Source organism: Cottoperca gobio, chromosome 13, assembly GCF_900634415.1.
Source record: "Cottoperca gobio chromosome 13, fCotGob3.1, whole genome shotgun sequence".
Classification (NCBI taxonomy): domain Eukaryota; kingdom Metazoa; phylum Chordata; class Actinopteri; order Perciformes; family Bovichtidae; genus Cottoperca; species Cottoperca gobio.
In genome coordinates, this window is record NC_041367.1 from 15,746,881 (window position 1) to 15,760,234 (window position 13,354).

At 43.8% G+C, this 13,354-nt stretch overlaps 1 protein-coding gene across 3 annotated transcripts in view; it reads left to right on the forward strand.

Moving 5' to 3' along the window:
* robo1 (roundabout, axon guidance receptor, homolog 1 (Drosophila)) overlaps positions 1 to 13,354 on the forward strand; it is a 217,684-nt gene that overhangs the window by 161,929 nt on the left and 42,401 nt on the right. The window lies entirely within an intron of this gene.

A 13,354-nucleotide genomic window follows, 5' to 3' on the forward strand; every position in this document is an offset into this window, starting at 1 on the left:
AAGCCACTGCTCTTTATGATGTCATATTTCACAGCTAGTTTATGCTTGGGAGGCCTGTTAGACGGTTGGCTAACACCCCAGACTGAAGGAAGTGATATTAGATGTGGCTATGATACTATGATATAAGAGTGGAATGTAAAGTTCTCTCTGTGTGGTGTTTTCCCTCCCCAACCCAAACATACTGTAGCTCCCAGGTCATCTTTCATGATATGTCTCTCCCCCACAAGTGTATTTTCACTGTCTCTGTTTTGATACCTGACCAGACTGCATCTACCCCCTTCAGACATTTTTGTGCTTTGTGTACGTCTCATGTGAACACCTTTTCTGATGTGGAATGGCTGGTCAACCAAACACTTGGATGTCCTTAAAAGCTGTGGTCGACTCATCTCAATGTCGTCTCTCATCACAAAGGCTGCGTGCTGAAACCACAGAGTGATGCGTAATAAAAGAGGGGGCCTGAGGTATTGAGCTCACATCCATCGCCACTTCAAAGACCAGCAGAATCCATAGGAGCCACTGCTATTGTCTGTTGTGCAGGTGTGCTGCCTCCCACAGGCTCTGCAGGTCTCAGAAAGCCACAGAGCTCAATGGAGAGGGCTTGCTGAGATGCTATCTCTCCCAGATACAGACAACATAGAGGGGACTCAGACAATACATGGCATGTGGACTCTGGTTCTCTAGGGGGGGATGTTTGTAATCAGTGCTAAACTTTGCGGACAAGTCCAATTGGTTGCAGGGGAATGTCATGTTTTGTTTTCAGTTCAAATATGTTTTCCATCCGACATAATGTGACACATTCCAAAAAGATGAAATTCAGGTGGAATGAAAACTCGAAAATCCTGTTGCGTATCTGGTTAACTGTGTTATTGCAGGATCAATTTGAGTTTTTTGAGATACAATTAATATCAGGGTGATGTTGTGTGTGATCGCTGCATTAGACTTCATCCCTGAACCATCCCTATTGCATGCACGCTGGGATATGGGCAGTCCCTTCCAACCCTGCAGAATATAACACAATGCAATGAACTACTGAAGGAACATTTTTATTGATGTCACCCATATGGCCTGTGCTCTATCCCCCATGACGTGAACTGCTCTGTTTTATTTTGCTCCTCTCCACAACAAACTGAACACCCTCATCTGCTGCTCCAGAGGGCAACAAGCCCCATCACATCCTCTCCCTGATTTTATTTTCCCCCTTTGTTGAGCACAATGTAGCTTTTTAGCTGCACGCACTCTTATCATGGCTTTGTTGGCATACTTGGGCCTGGCAGAAACTAAACATGGATTTATTTTATGATTTGCCCAGAGGGGAGGCGGTGGCAGCATTTGGTGGAACATTGTCTCCCCATGTGAGGCACGTGAGGCATGTCTTATCTCAGGAAAGCTGGGAAGAACGGAGGGAGAGTTTATCTGTTCGCTGAGTCCTGACCTCTGTGCGCTGTTGTTCAATTTGTTAAAGAGATACTGAGGGAGAGGATGGTGGTAGTGGGGGCTTCTTCCCCTTCTTCTTGAACTCACTCTTTTTCTGCCAGGGGATAGTTTGTTTGCTGGCATGCGGGAGAGTGTTTCATGTTTGCTTTCGCGCTTGCTTGTTACACGCCCCGGCTCTGCTGCTCCCTGAGTGCGGTGAACCAGTTGGGTCAGCAGGTGCTAATCAGATGTGCCACTGACCACGCAACCCGACCATTCTTAACACATTGCTGTGTGTGTACACTCGGCCACTGACCTCAAACACACACTGAACCCGTCACTCCCTCAAACCTGTGTGTGGAACCTGGAGACTAACACACACTGCTAACTCAGCCAAGCATCCGGTGGAAGTTCTGTATCCTACAGAAGCTCTAATAAGATTATATTTCACTTGTAATTTAATGTTTTCTTTCTCTTAAATAAGCCAGACTGGACAAGGTTTAACCTGTCCTTACATGAGCTCTTATTGTACCTTGTCTCGACTCTTTCATAGCCCTGATTTGTACAGCACACCAAAGTCAGTGTTATCGCAGTCCCATCTCTAAAGTACCCCCCTTTGGGCAGAAATACCACAACATCATCTGCCCCACTCCAAACCCCCAAGACTTTTTCCCTTATGCCCACTAATCATCCAGCCAATTTCTTCTCCTCCATTTCTTAAATTTCCTCTCTATCTCTCGCTCTCTAAAAAAAAAAAAAATCTCTGCTATCTCTCCGCTCTAGCTCTCTCTATGTCTCTCTCTCTCTCTCTCCTAGGTCTCGCTATCTATAGCTCTACTCGCTCTCTATCTCTCTCATCTCTCTCTCTCTCTCTCTCTCTCTCTCTCTCTCTCTCTCTCTCCTTCCCCCTCACTCTTTGCCCTTCCTCTGCTCCAGATGGGCTCCTTTTTTCCTTTCAGAGTAATCTCTCTATGATGCACAGGGCTTTGGGCTTTTGACCACATGCCTTTGGATGTTGGGAATCACATCCGTGTTGAGTAGGATTTTTTATGAAGGGGTGAAATAGAGGTTCCTGCTTCCGGTGATTGTCCCTGTATACACCTGCTCAGCATAACATTTCAGAAGAGAAGAGATAAGACCTAAGGGTAAGGGTTTGAAGCTTTTAAATAGTAGCTCTTTGGATTGACATTTTAAAAAAGTAATCACAATAACAATAGCATTCATACCTACAGTCACAACAGATAGAAAGTAGAACCAGGAGGAAGAATTGCCCTTATTAAAAGAAAATTCAAACATGCCAACGGCTGATCTTTAATAAGTTCATTATATTGTACATTTTATAGGTTTCATACCATCCTTGCCAAGGCACGTCTTCTTCCCGAGAGGATTAACTGCCATAGGAAGCTTCTTCAATATGATTAGGTGTTCATATATTAATTCTTCAGATGTCGATGTTTTTGCAGATCCATCACCAACAGTATTACAGAGAGAGACAGCCGGGCAAGGGATAGAAAAGATATGAGACCAGTATTTAATATTCTCTCTTAAAATCACCAAGTAAAGCCAGCTGTTGTCCATCATCTCTTAGAAATGTTTCTATCGTTATTACATTATACAAACATCACAACATTACATTACTCATTTAAAAAGGATTTCAGCAGATGTGATTTCAATAAAAAGCTAAATGAGTTAGTTGTTTTTCATCAGACATACATTTCTTGACATTGGATTGAAAAAAATAAAGCATTGGCAATGATAGAACAATGGGGAAGATGGACTTTGAATGGACAGACCAAGTCAAGGCTGAAGCAGAAGAAAAAAAAAAAAATTTAAACACAGTGAAGAAGCCGAAATGACCACAGACAATATTTTTAGACAGTATGAACCTTCACACTTGTCTCTATTTGTCAGGTTTGTCTCTGGCTGCCAAGCTTGAACTCAGGGAGTTCACGCAAGAAGAAGGCAGTACCTCAGAGGATAAAAAATATTTCTCTCCCACATTCTATAAATCTAGCAGTCCTCTCTGAGTAAAGTTGGTGCAGTAGCCTTAAATTTCTTTGTACCCTGAGGAGAGGGATCATAAATCAGCTCACCAGGATGTTTCAGCCATGTTAACAGTAGCAAAGCATACCATAAAGCAAAGGAGAAAAAAAAACTAGGTAGGAACCTTTCTTTTGTCTGTGCCTCATCTAATGAAAATAGAAAGATGGAAAATCCAAGGCTTAACATCAGTCCTGAAACCTTACACAGTGTCAATTTCACAGGGATCAGGGTAATTTCTGGCACACTTACAAAACTTTCTCCTTGGCATCAGCCATGCTCAATATTGCATGTTAGACAACTTGACAAATGTAGTGAAAAGCTATAGCACTAAAGTGTTTGGCAATGATCACGTAGGCGTACACACTCACGTGGTGAGCAAGTGCTAAAGATGAAATTTCAGCTCTCTATTTCTTTCTGGCACACTGTCTCCGACAGCATTCCCCTCGCTCCATTTCTTTCTGTATCTCTTCCCACTGTAACAGATCCCCTCTCAGATAGGGACATGGACATCTTTTCATCTTCTCAGGGTCCATCTGGGAGAGTTTAGGGTCCATGTGGAAACCATTGAAATGGGGACGGCAACTGATCAGAGAAAGATGTGCCCCTCTGGAGCTGCAGCACATGTTTGGATCCCAGCACCCATATTTGCTTTGTCTCAGCCTTTTTATCATTCCTATGACCTATATTTCTGGAGGACCCCCCACCTCCACACTTTTACTTAACCTCTACAACCTTTTCCTCCTTCGTCCCTCTTTCCCTCCTTTCTTCCCTCTATCCCGTCTCCCCTGTGCCTGGAAAAGTGATTGGAGAGGGATCAGCATGGTGGAAATGAAAGTGGCCATGACGAAAGGCTGAGGGATCTGCTGTAACATTACATTGGATCCCCTTGTGTTTTTTTCCTTCCCCAGTTTCCTCTGTGCCTGCCTGTTTCCCTCCACACAGCCACTATCATATTACTCTTCCTCAGTCATCTCCGCAACAGCCGCTGATGTAATCCTAGTTTATGGTCCTGTCCCTACCAAGACACACTGTTCTCTAAAACAATCGCTCACTCCTCTGTTTCCTAAACCGCTATCACATTAGACTCTCATTGGAAACTAAGTATATTAGGCTAAGATTTCCATTAGACCAATGTAGGATGAAAGGGAGGCTTCTAACTTTTCTACTCTGAATGAGTTTGTTTGACTTATGTTACAGAGAGAACATCCGCGCGCCACATGTCCACTGGATCTCATTAAGTATGCATCAATAAGGTGTAGCCCAAACAGACTGGCAGCGTAGTGAGTAGAGAGAAGTAAAACACAAGCAAACACACCTTCCTGCACATGAGTGATCACACACACACATACTAGACTGCCATACATGTGCTGTAGCAGTGGAGGCAAGCAGGAGCTGTATAATGTTTCCATTATCTCTAGTATGAAGCAAAGCCATAAGCCAGTCACTGTTAAAAGGTCTCATCTCTTGCTCGACACCAGGATATCATTCCCCCTGCCCTGGTCCTGTTTGCACACCACCACTATAGAATAACACTGTATCAGTCTTTGCTGTTTGTCGATAATATATCTTTGTTTTGGGAAGATGAGCGAGACACTGGGGAGCGTCCTGTTATCTGGTCTCAGGCTAATAGAGAAGTGAAAGAATCTGCAGCAGATGTTTGTGTTCTAAGATGCTGAGATAGGGGTAAGCGGCAGGTCAAATGGCACTCAGCAGGAAAGCGTGCTGTGTTTATGGATGTAATTTCTCTGATAGTGTGAGTTAGCTAGCTGACAGGCTCCTCTTACAGTTCTCCTCCCTGCCTGGGATCATGAGCTATCCACCCTGTAGCAAATGAGCCCATATCATTGCGTGTCACATCAAATTAGGAGCATTTGTGATGACTGTTCCACCCTTACTGGTGGTAACTAATTTATCCGTTCATGTATCAACCCTCTCTTTCCCTTATTCTCTTTGCCTCTCACACACACGCTGCGCAGATAAACACACAAACAAACACGTGTAAAAACAGACAACCACACAGATTGTGGTTGCTCAAAAAAGAAAAACAAGTTGCCTCACATCCCCCTCTCAGTCCAGTCATAATGAAAGGTCCCGTGGCTGGTGCAGCTCCTACACAGTCTCTTTGTCACTGTAGAGCTGAGGAGGGGTCAGATTTGGAGGAGGTCCAGGGGGAGGGCTGCTGGGGACTCCAGGGGCCTGGAATGTTAATTGGGAAGATTGTTTTAATAAGGCCCTCATCTTTGCAGATGCTGGGAGAGGGTTAGCTGGTGGGGCCACACAGGCAGGAGGGCAGCTCACAGTGAGATATTGTCAGCAAACATAACTTACACAATGTGAACTGAGCTATGTAAAACACATAGCAGGATTAAGGCACAAGTGGATAAAGATATTCCACGGCTCTTGGCGTGTCTAGCCTGCTTTTCTGGAGGTAAAGGGATTTGCTGTAATGAACATTCTATGGTGACAAATGTGTGATCTGCATATACTCACCAGTTCTGTGTTGTGTAAAATCCTATTACACTGTGCAGACATGCACAGTCTAGTAAAGCTGAACACAGACAGTGGAGAGAGTGGTGAAGAAAGAGGAGATAATTAGAAAAAAGGGTCAGCTCACCCAAACTTTAAAAAAAACTCTTTTCTCACTCAACTGAAGTAGTATCTGTTCATGCAGATAGCTGGTTTTATAGTTAAGTTTTGAGAAATCCATCGCTGAGTTTGCTTCCTCTACCCCAATACGAAGGAATTGAATCTTGTTTATGGTTTTCACAGCATTTAATTATTACAATTCAATATAAAATTCAAAAGCAACATCTCTTTCCTGAATCAATGTCTCCATTACTCTGGATAATCCACAGGACACACTGTCAGCAGTTTTCATAGGAACTATTTTTTCAGTAGAAAGTGATTCCTATGGAAATGTTTACAGCGAGGTCCTTAAAGAGAGACACTTATTAGGAAAACACTTACTCTGAGGTGTGTTGATCACAGCGTTAGAATAACAAATGGTATGCAAAGAGATTGTTGTGACCAACATACTGTATGAGAAAACCTCTGGTTTATTTTAATATTGTGGCTCGTATGAGCACTTTTAAAATGTTTGTATAAATAAAGAATGTTGCTTAGAATGTAGAGATTTCTCATATACTAGCTACAAGTTACATTGATGAAATGAGTCCTCTCCTTTCTTCAAGATGTGCCTGGACGCCACAACCACATTTCATTGCGTGTGTATTGTATGAAGCAGTTTATTCCCTTGACACGGTTCACAGAGGGCAGATAACAGAGCCCCATACCCTCGGTCTGTGTAGTGTGTGAGAGGGAGAAAGAGGCAGAGAATGAGACAGCATACTGTACAGGTGTACGTGTGTGTGTGTGTACTATAGTGTTACATCTGCTCTTTTGTATCTCTATGCAAAGAGCTTCAGGCTTGAGACTGTACAGTACAGTGAGTGGTAGGAGATGGGGTTCTCATATTCTCGTCTCGTCCTCAGGGAGTAGGGAGTAGATTTCCTCCTATAGACAAGACTTACAACTCTGCAGACAGGCTTTACTCATACAGCTCGCATTTCTGTACTTACATTTAGTAGAGCACAGTCTACCTTGGCTTGCTAAAAATACTGCTGCAGTTTTGCTATTGCGAAGTCATGTTTTGTTGCAAAGGTTCTGCAAATAAAGGCAATTCTCCACAAGTACAATGTGTTGATGTACCTGCTTCTCCCACCCTTATTCTCTCATTATTATTTTACTGCATTGTGAAACTGGATGGAAACTGAATGTAATCCATTGGCATCAGCTCTATGCTGTGTAAACAGGAATATGTTATGTAGCTTGGCCAGCCCCTAATAAGAAAACTATACATGTCTGAGTGCATTTAGTAACCAGGAAATGTGATGCCGTGTTTCCACAACAGGTAACGCACTCGCCTTGAAAACTGCCTTGTAATCACTTTTATAAGCGGACAGTAGTCTGACAGATTGTATGAGCTGATCTGTCAGAAGCTGACAAATCCACAAATGGCTTGTCTATGTTTTTCAATCATTACATTTAAATATGATAATCCCATACAGATGTTTATTACACACTTTGTATTTTGGCAGCAAGGATTTTATGGGATTTGTATTTTTTCCTTTTTAGAACATTTTTGGATAGCGAGGGAGTCGTTTCACAAAGCTACGCTTTTCCCCCCGACATTCCTGCCTGTGCAATCCCAGCACTCAAAACTCTCTTTATTTTAGTCCAACTCCTGCTCACCCAGCACTCTAATCACACAGGCACCATTTATTGAACTATGAGGTGCCAAGTCACTCACTCACTCAGTCACTCACATAAACCTGCCTCCCCGCTGCCCTCTGTGCCTTTCGCCGTGTTCGCCAAACGCCATCTCTCTCTCCAAGCCTGACGAGAAGAATTATGACCATTTAAACAAACACAGGCACTCAATGGCCTCTCTGTCTGTTGGGCTGTGGGGCAAGGTTTCCTTTATGTGGTGTGTGTGTGTGTGTGTGTGTGTGTGTGTGTGTGTGTGTGTGTGTGTGTGTGTGTGTGTGTGTGTGTGTGTGTGTGTGTGTGTGTGTGTGTGTGTGGGCCTGTATGTGCGTGCATGTTTGTGTTTCTTCATGTACAGACATAATTGCTGTTGGATACTTATGCGCATGAGGTCTACATGTGTGTGCTGAAGTGTGTAACATAGAGGATGAAGCGCTGAGATTTAACCCTCTGCACTCTGCAGCCTCGCTGGGCCACAGCGAGTGCAGATATGCCTTCTGCTGTGCCACTAAAAAGGTCTACAAAGCCATCTGCCCTTGGTGCCAGTGCCAGGTATAGCCTGTAATCACCTGGCACAGCGCAGTGTATATGCCTTAGCCCCCCTCGCTTTACCCCTGCTTTAATCCACACACCAGCAGGGCCAGCCTGACTCATTTCCCTACATGGCGTGGTTTACATTTGTATCTGTATATCACCACAGTTAGTAGCACATGTGCTGTTCACTCACGGTGGATGCTGATCAAAACATAGTGTCACAGTCTCAACTGATCTGCAACAGTTTACGTAACTTCAAATGATTTTCAAACATTATGTTTTTCCGTTTGATTCAGTTTTCAGTACCGTAGCAAGTAAGGTATGTTGAGAGAACATGTTAACAGGCAAATGACTGTGCTGTGGGCTCTTATAGTTTATTGTTCCGACTCTGAATGTTTATAACAGCTAATAAGGGCTTCCTGTCTCTGTTCAGTGGCATCACATCTGAATCTGGACGATGACCTCATGGCATGCAGGGTGTGCAGGTGCAAACCCTAAAGGCCAGTTGGGTAATAGCCTGTCTGCCTTTTGTTGACGTATTTACGGGCGTCCACAAGGTGTCTTGCAGTCCACCATGCACTTAGGCTGTCAAGTTTTTTATTACCAATGTGGCTCTGCAGATGTGACCTCATATTGAGTGTCACAGTTGTGAAGAGAGGTGATATTGTTTTCTACATGATTTATCAATACGCCATTTGGATAAAGACGTGAAATCTATCAATTTATTCTAATATAGAACAAAACAGTTAGGAGTGGAAATTGTGTGATGCCTTTATTGTGATGTCCACTATTATTTACATCTTCCCTGTCAGTATTATCTTTTTATGTGTGTATAGCTGTGAAGTTTACACTTATAATCATCTATCTCAGACAGTGTTATGTTGTATGGTGGGATCGAGTGTCTGCAGGCTGGGCAAGAGGGCATGAGCTCAGAGCCGAGGAACGAGAGCCAGATTGAGAAAGAGAGGGGAGTCTGCCATGTCCAATCTCATCTCCCTTGTGGTGGGGTCAGGGGGGGAAAGGGAAAGAGAGGAGGGAGGCAGTGAGTCTCCTGAGTACAGTAGAAGTCCTGTTATGTCTTCACACCCACCAGCAGAACTACCGATTTATACAATGCAAACTCACACACACACAATGTACGCACGCCGCTGGCAAATGATCCACCTGCAACAGCCTTTGCAATAGAGTGGCAGGGGTTAACACACCATAGCTATAAGCCTGTCTTTGATGTAAGCTGCTCAGTGTGTGTGTGTGTGAGCTAACAGAGAGGTAAGATAAGGGGGGGGGGTCAAATGCTGAGAGGGGAGAGAGAGAAATTTAGACAAAAAGTGGGAGAAACATGGCTGGAGAGAATGAGAGGTGTTTGTCCCACAGGACAGAGCTGGAGGCAAGGTGTGTAGAGCATCAATATGGAAGGGCTTAGCTGCACTGTGAATAAGGGAGATTTTTGCTTATGGCATAAACAACACTCATGAAGGGGCAGAGGAATTATGTTGTACTGTACAGTAAGCAGAAATGCACTAGATGGGAGCTCAGCAAATGTAAGCCTTATTTTAATACTGATACATACAGAATGGGGTAGATTTTAATAAGCTGCAGGCAGCTACTGTGAATGTGAATGTGTGTGTTTTTTACATGTGACATGGCATTGAAACATTCCATGCACTTTTATTACATTTTTATTTTGCTGTTATTTAGAAATTGACTTGTGTCCTTCATAGAGAGGCCTTGGCAGTAAATGAGTGGGAAGGAAAGACTCCCGATAGCCTGACATTGTGGCAGCTTGTGAAGCAAATAGAGCAACATTTAGAAAAAGCATAACTACCTTCAGGAAACCATGAAGAGAGATGAAAAGGAAGAGGGATGGATTATCTTTCATTATTTTCTTTCCTTTCTTTTGAATCCACTGTTCATCTTCTTCCTCTCTTTAGTTCCCTTTCCCTGCTGTTGTCATTCATTCTGCTTCCCTTAAGGGGCTAGCCGTGTCCGTTCAGTTTCAAGGAAAAATCTAAAGCCAAAGGGGAGACCCATGCTGTGCTCTGTCTCTCTGCAGGATTGACTCCGGGTGCCTTCTGATAAATCTTTAATTCCCTCGTGGGTCTGTTTTTGTACTTGGTTTAATTTCCTCAGAACAAAGCTCATCTGATCTTCCCACCCAGACTTGTGTGTGGCATTAAGTCTTCATTTTCATTAATGTTAGAGGGGCAGCAAAGGAATCTCATTTTAATTTGACATTTAAACATCTGTTTTCAATTTCCTAAGGAAAAGAGTGCGTGTGCGTGTGTGTGTGCCTATGTGTGTGTGTGTGCCTATGTGTGAGCATGTGGGTGGACAGAAGGGGTGATGAACCTGGGAGTTTTCAAAGCTGAAAGCAGCCATCTCAGCTGACCTTTAAAGGAGAGTTTGGATGTAAGAAATGATGGCGGCTAATTGCGTTAGCCTGAGCACAGCTCCAATTTGCTACTGTGGATCTGGGGAGCGATTTATCATACACAGTAGAGTGTGGTAGGACTGGGCTTGGCAGGGCCCAACACATGTTTGTCAGTGCAAACTAAACCTCTGCTTTGATAGATATGGTTGTTTTATGCACAGTCAGCCGTTTGTCTTGCAGCGAGGCATGGCAGCCAGATGAGATAGGATGTGTTTTGTTCTTGGCCTACTGAAAAGAGGAAATGCAATGCAGAATAGATCCCTTTACCTTGACAAAGCGTATTGATATCTGTCCAGGTCCGGATATTCACTCCGTTTCATCCCATCATCAGCATATTTGAGCAAATCCAGGACGGACAAAGAGGCGTCTTCATGCTGGGACCTGTGACTCTGGCCCATTTCCACATATTAAGCCACAAACTGAAAATCTCTCTGTACACACACAAACACACGCACACACACATTGTGTTTGGCCTCCCTGTTAATAGCGGCGGAAATATTATCTGCTAGGGGACAGCTGCAGGCTCACTAGAGAGACAGAATGGTAGAGTAGGCTCATTATCCCAAACACAGACACAGACCACACCACACACACACACACACACACACACACACACACACACACACACACACACACACTTTTAGGACAGCACACAGCGTGAGAGACTCTTTATCCCATTTTTTCACCCAATTCTGGATCCTTGAACAGGAACAGCTAGGAAAGCAGGCGAGCAGGGCCTTGCATAGTATGTATACAGGAAGGAGGGACGATGGATGCCTATTTAAAGCAGGGGGGCCAGAGGCAACTGGTTCCACCGCAGCTCCGGATCTGACGAGGCTTCTGGTGGAAGAGTTGGGGCTTTGTACCCCATCCAGATCTGTGTCCGTCTGTCTCTCCGACAGAATGTCTGGCTGCCTCCGTCTCCCTCCTGCTCATTCTGCCTCCATCCCAGAGGATTTTTGTTTTCCACTAAGCAGATGTTTGGGGCCGTCTGCTGCGCAGCACTCAGCTGTGTTTATAACAAAGAGGTGTTGGTGTGGAGGAGGAGAGAGGGCAGCGAGGTGAGGGAGCTAGTGCTGCTAAGGAGGGGTGGAGGTCACGGCGCTGTTGGTGTAAACACGGGATGATGCCAGCTATCCCTCGGGACTCAAACTAGTCAATGCAGCATCCTTTTTTTCGTCTTTTCCTCTCCACACACACCGCTATTTATTTTCCAGAGGGACAGACGCATCTGCATGTTAGCTGTTAGAGTTCCGGTAAGGCCAGCAGGGGAGGTAGAGACCCACTGAGAGGAGACCATGCACACTTAATGTCACAGTTAAACTTACTCAACTTACTCAACCGAGCGTTTATTAAAAGCTCTGCGTTAGCTGTGCAGGACAAACATGAATTCTCTCATATGCTCTTTACTTCTTCAGTGTGCATACTTTTGATCAACAGGATGTTGCTCAAACATTGTCACCAGCTGATGCAGTATGTGTATACATGCATACTCCCTTAATACAAACAAGAAAGAGATGTATGAACATTTGAAATTGTACTTTTGAGTATTATATGAGGCTGAATACAGCAACTTCAATTTTTGACTCGCCGAGGCTGACTTTTACTATACTGATCCTTAGAACACTCCCCCGAGTTGACAATTCTGTCTGATATCAGGCAAGATACAAATGGGAAGAAAGTGTTTCTTCAGATGGTGCTCTAATGGATCGGATGTTTAGTGTTTACATTTGCATTCCTGGATGACTGTATCTGCTTTTAACCATACCAAATGAGCTCACTCGCCACACAGCTGCACTGCTGTTTAAGTTGGATCAGAGTGAGCGTAGAACATTTAGGGGGTCACACACATGAACGTAATTCATCTGTGAACAGCACACTGTATGCCTCCTACAAAATATCCTATGATTTTTATTTAATTAAATACTGTCCTTATGCTAAGGAATGAGGCTAGGTAATGCTACAGCTGTACGTAGGGAGGTGTGGGTGTGATTATTCAGCAATTGAGTCATTACTACCCATCCTACTCCAAAAGCAGGCTCCTTCTGTTGAATTTGAGTCTCACTCCGCGTTACAAGAAGCAGAGAGCAGTATCTTGGCTCGGTAATGCCCAATTAAGTGCTTAAAGGGTTTAGTCAGGAATTTGTTGGCTGTCAGTAGGTGAGGGGGTCCTGGGTTGAGCCTGACTTTGATCTGTGACTGAGGTGACTTTAGAGCAAGCTGAGGAGCGTGAGACAATAGACGGCAAAAGCTCGGTTTTATCCCCAAAACACAGACACAAGTATACGTTCACATTACCTTTCCACTCATACAATGGGTTAACAATACACATGCTGACCTTGCATGCTTTGTGTGTGGCCTGGATTACAGCTTGAACATTTAAAAGCACTATTTTCATATGTTTTTATATGCATGTAGCAGTAAAGCTGGGGAAATGATTACTGGCACACTGTCTGCAGAAGGGAGTTGGTGCCTTTTTCTCTCCTCTCAATAGACACTGGCAAATGAGTATGCATTGATCTGCTTTGTTGCAAGAACTACCACTAGTAATGATGCTGATGTGATATTCTGATAAACCAGGTAGGGAAAGATTAATGATTTTAGATGAGGCAGGTTTTGTAATTTTGCATGAATGAAAATCAGAATTTCTCAGTTCATCTTTTTTAA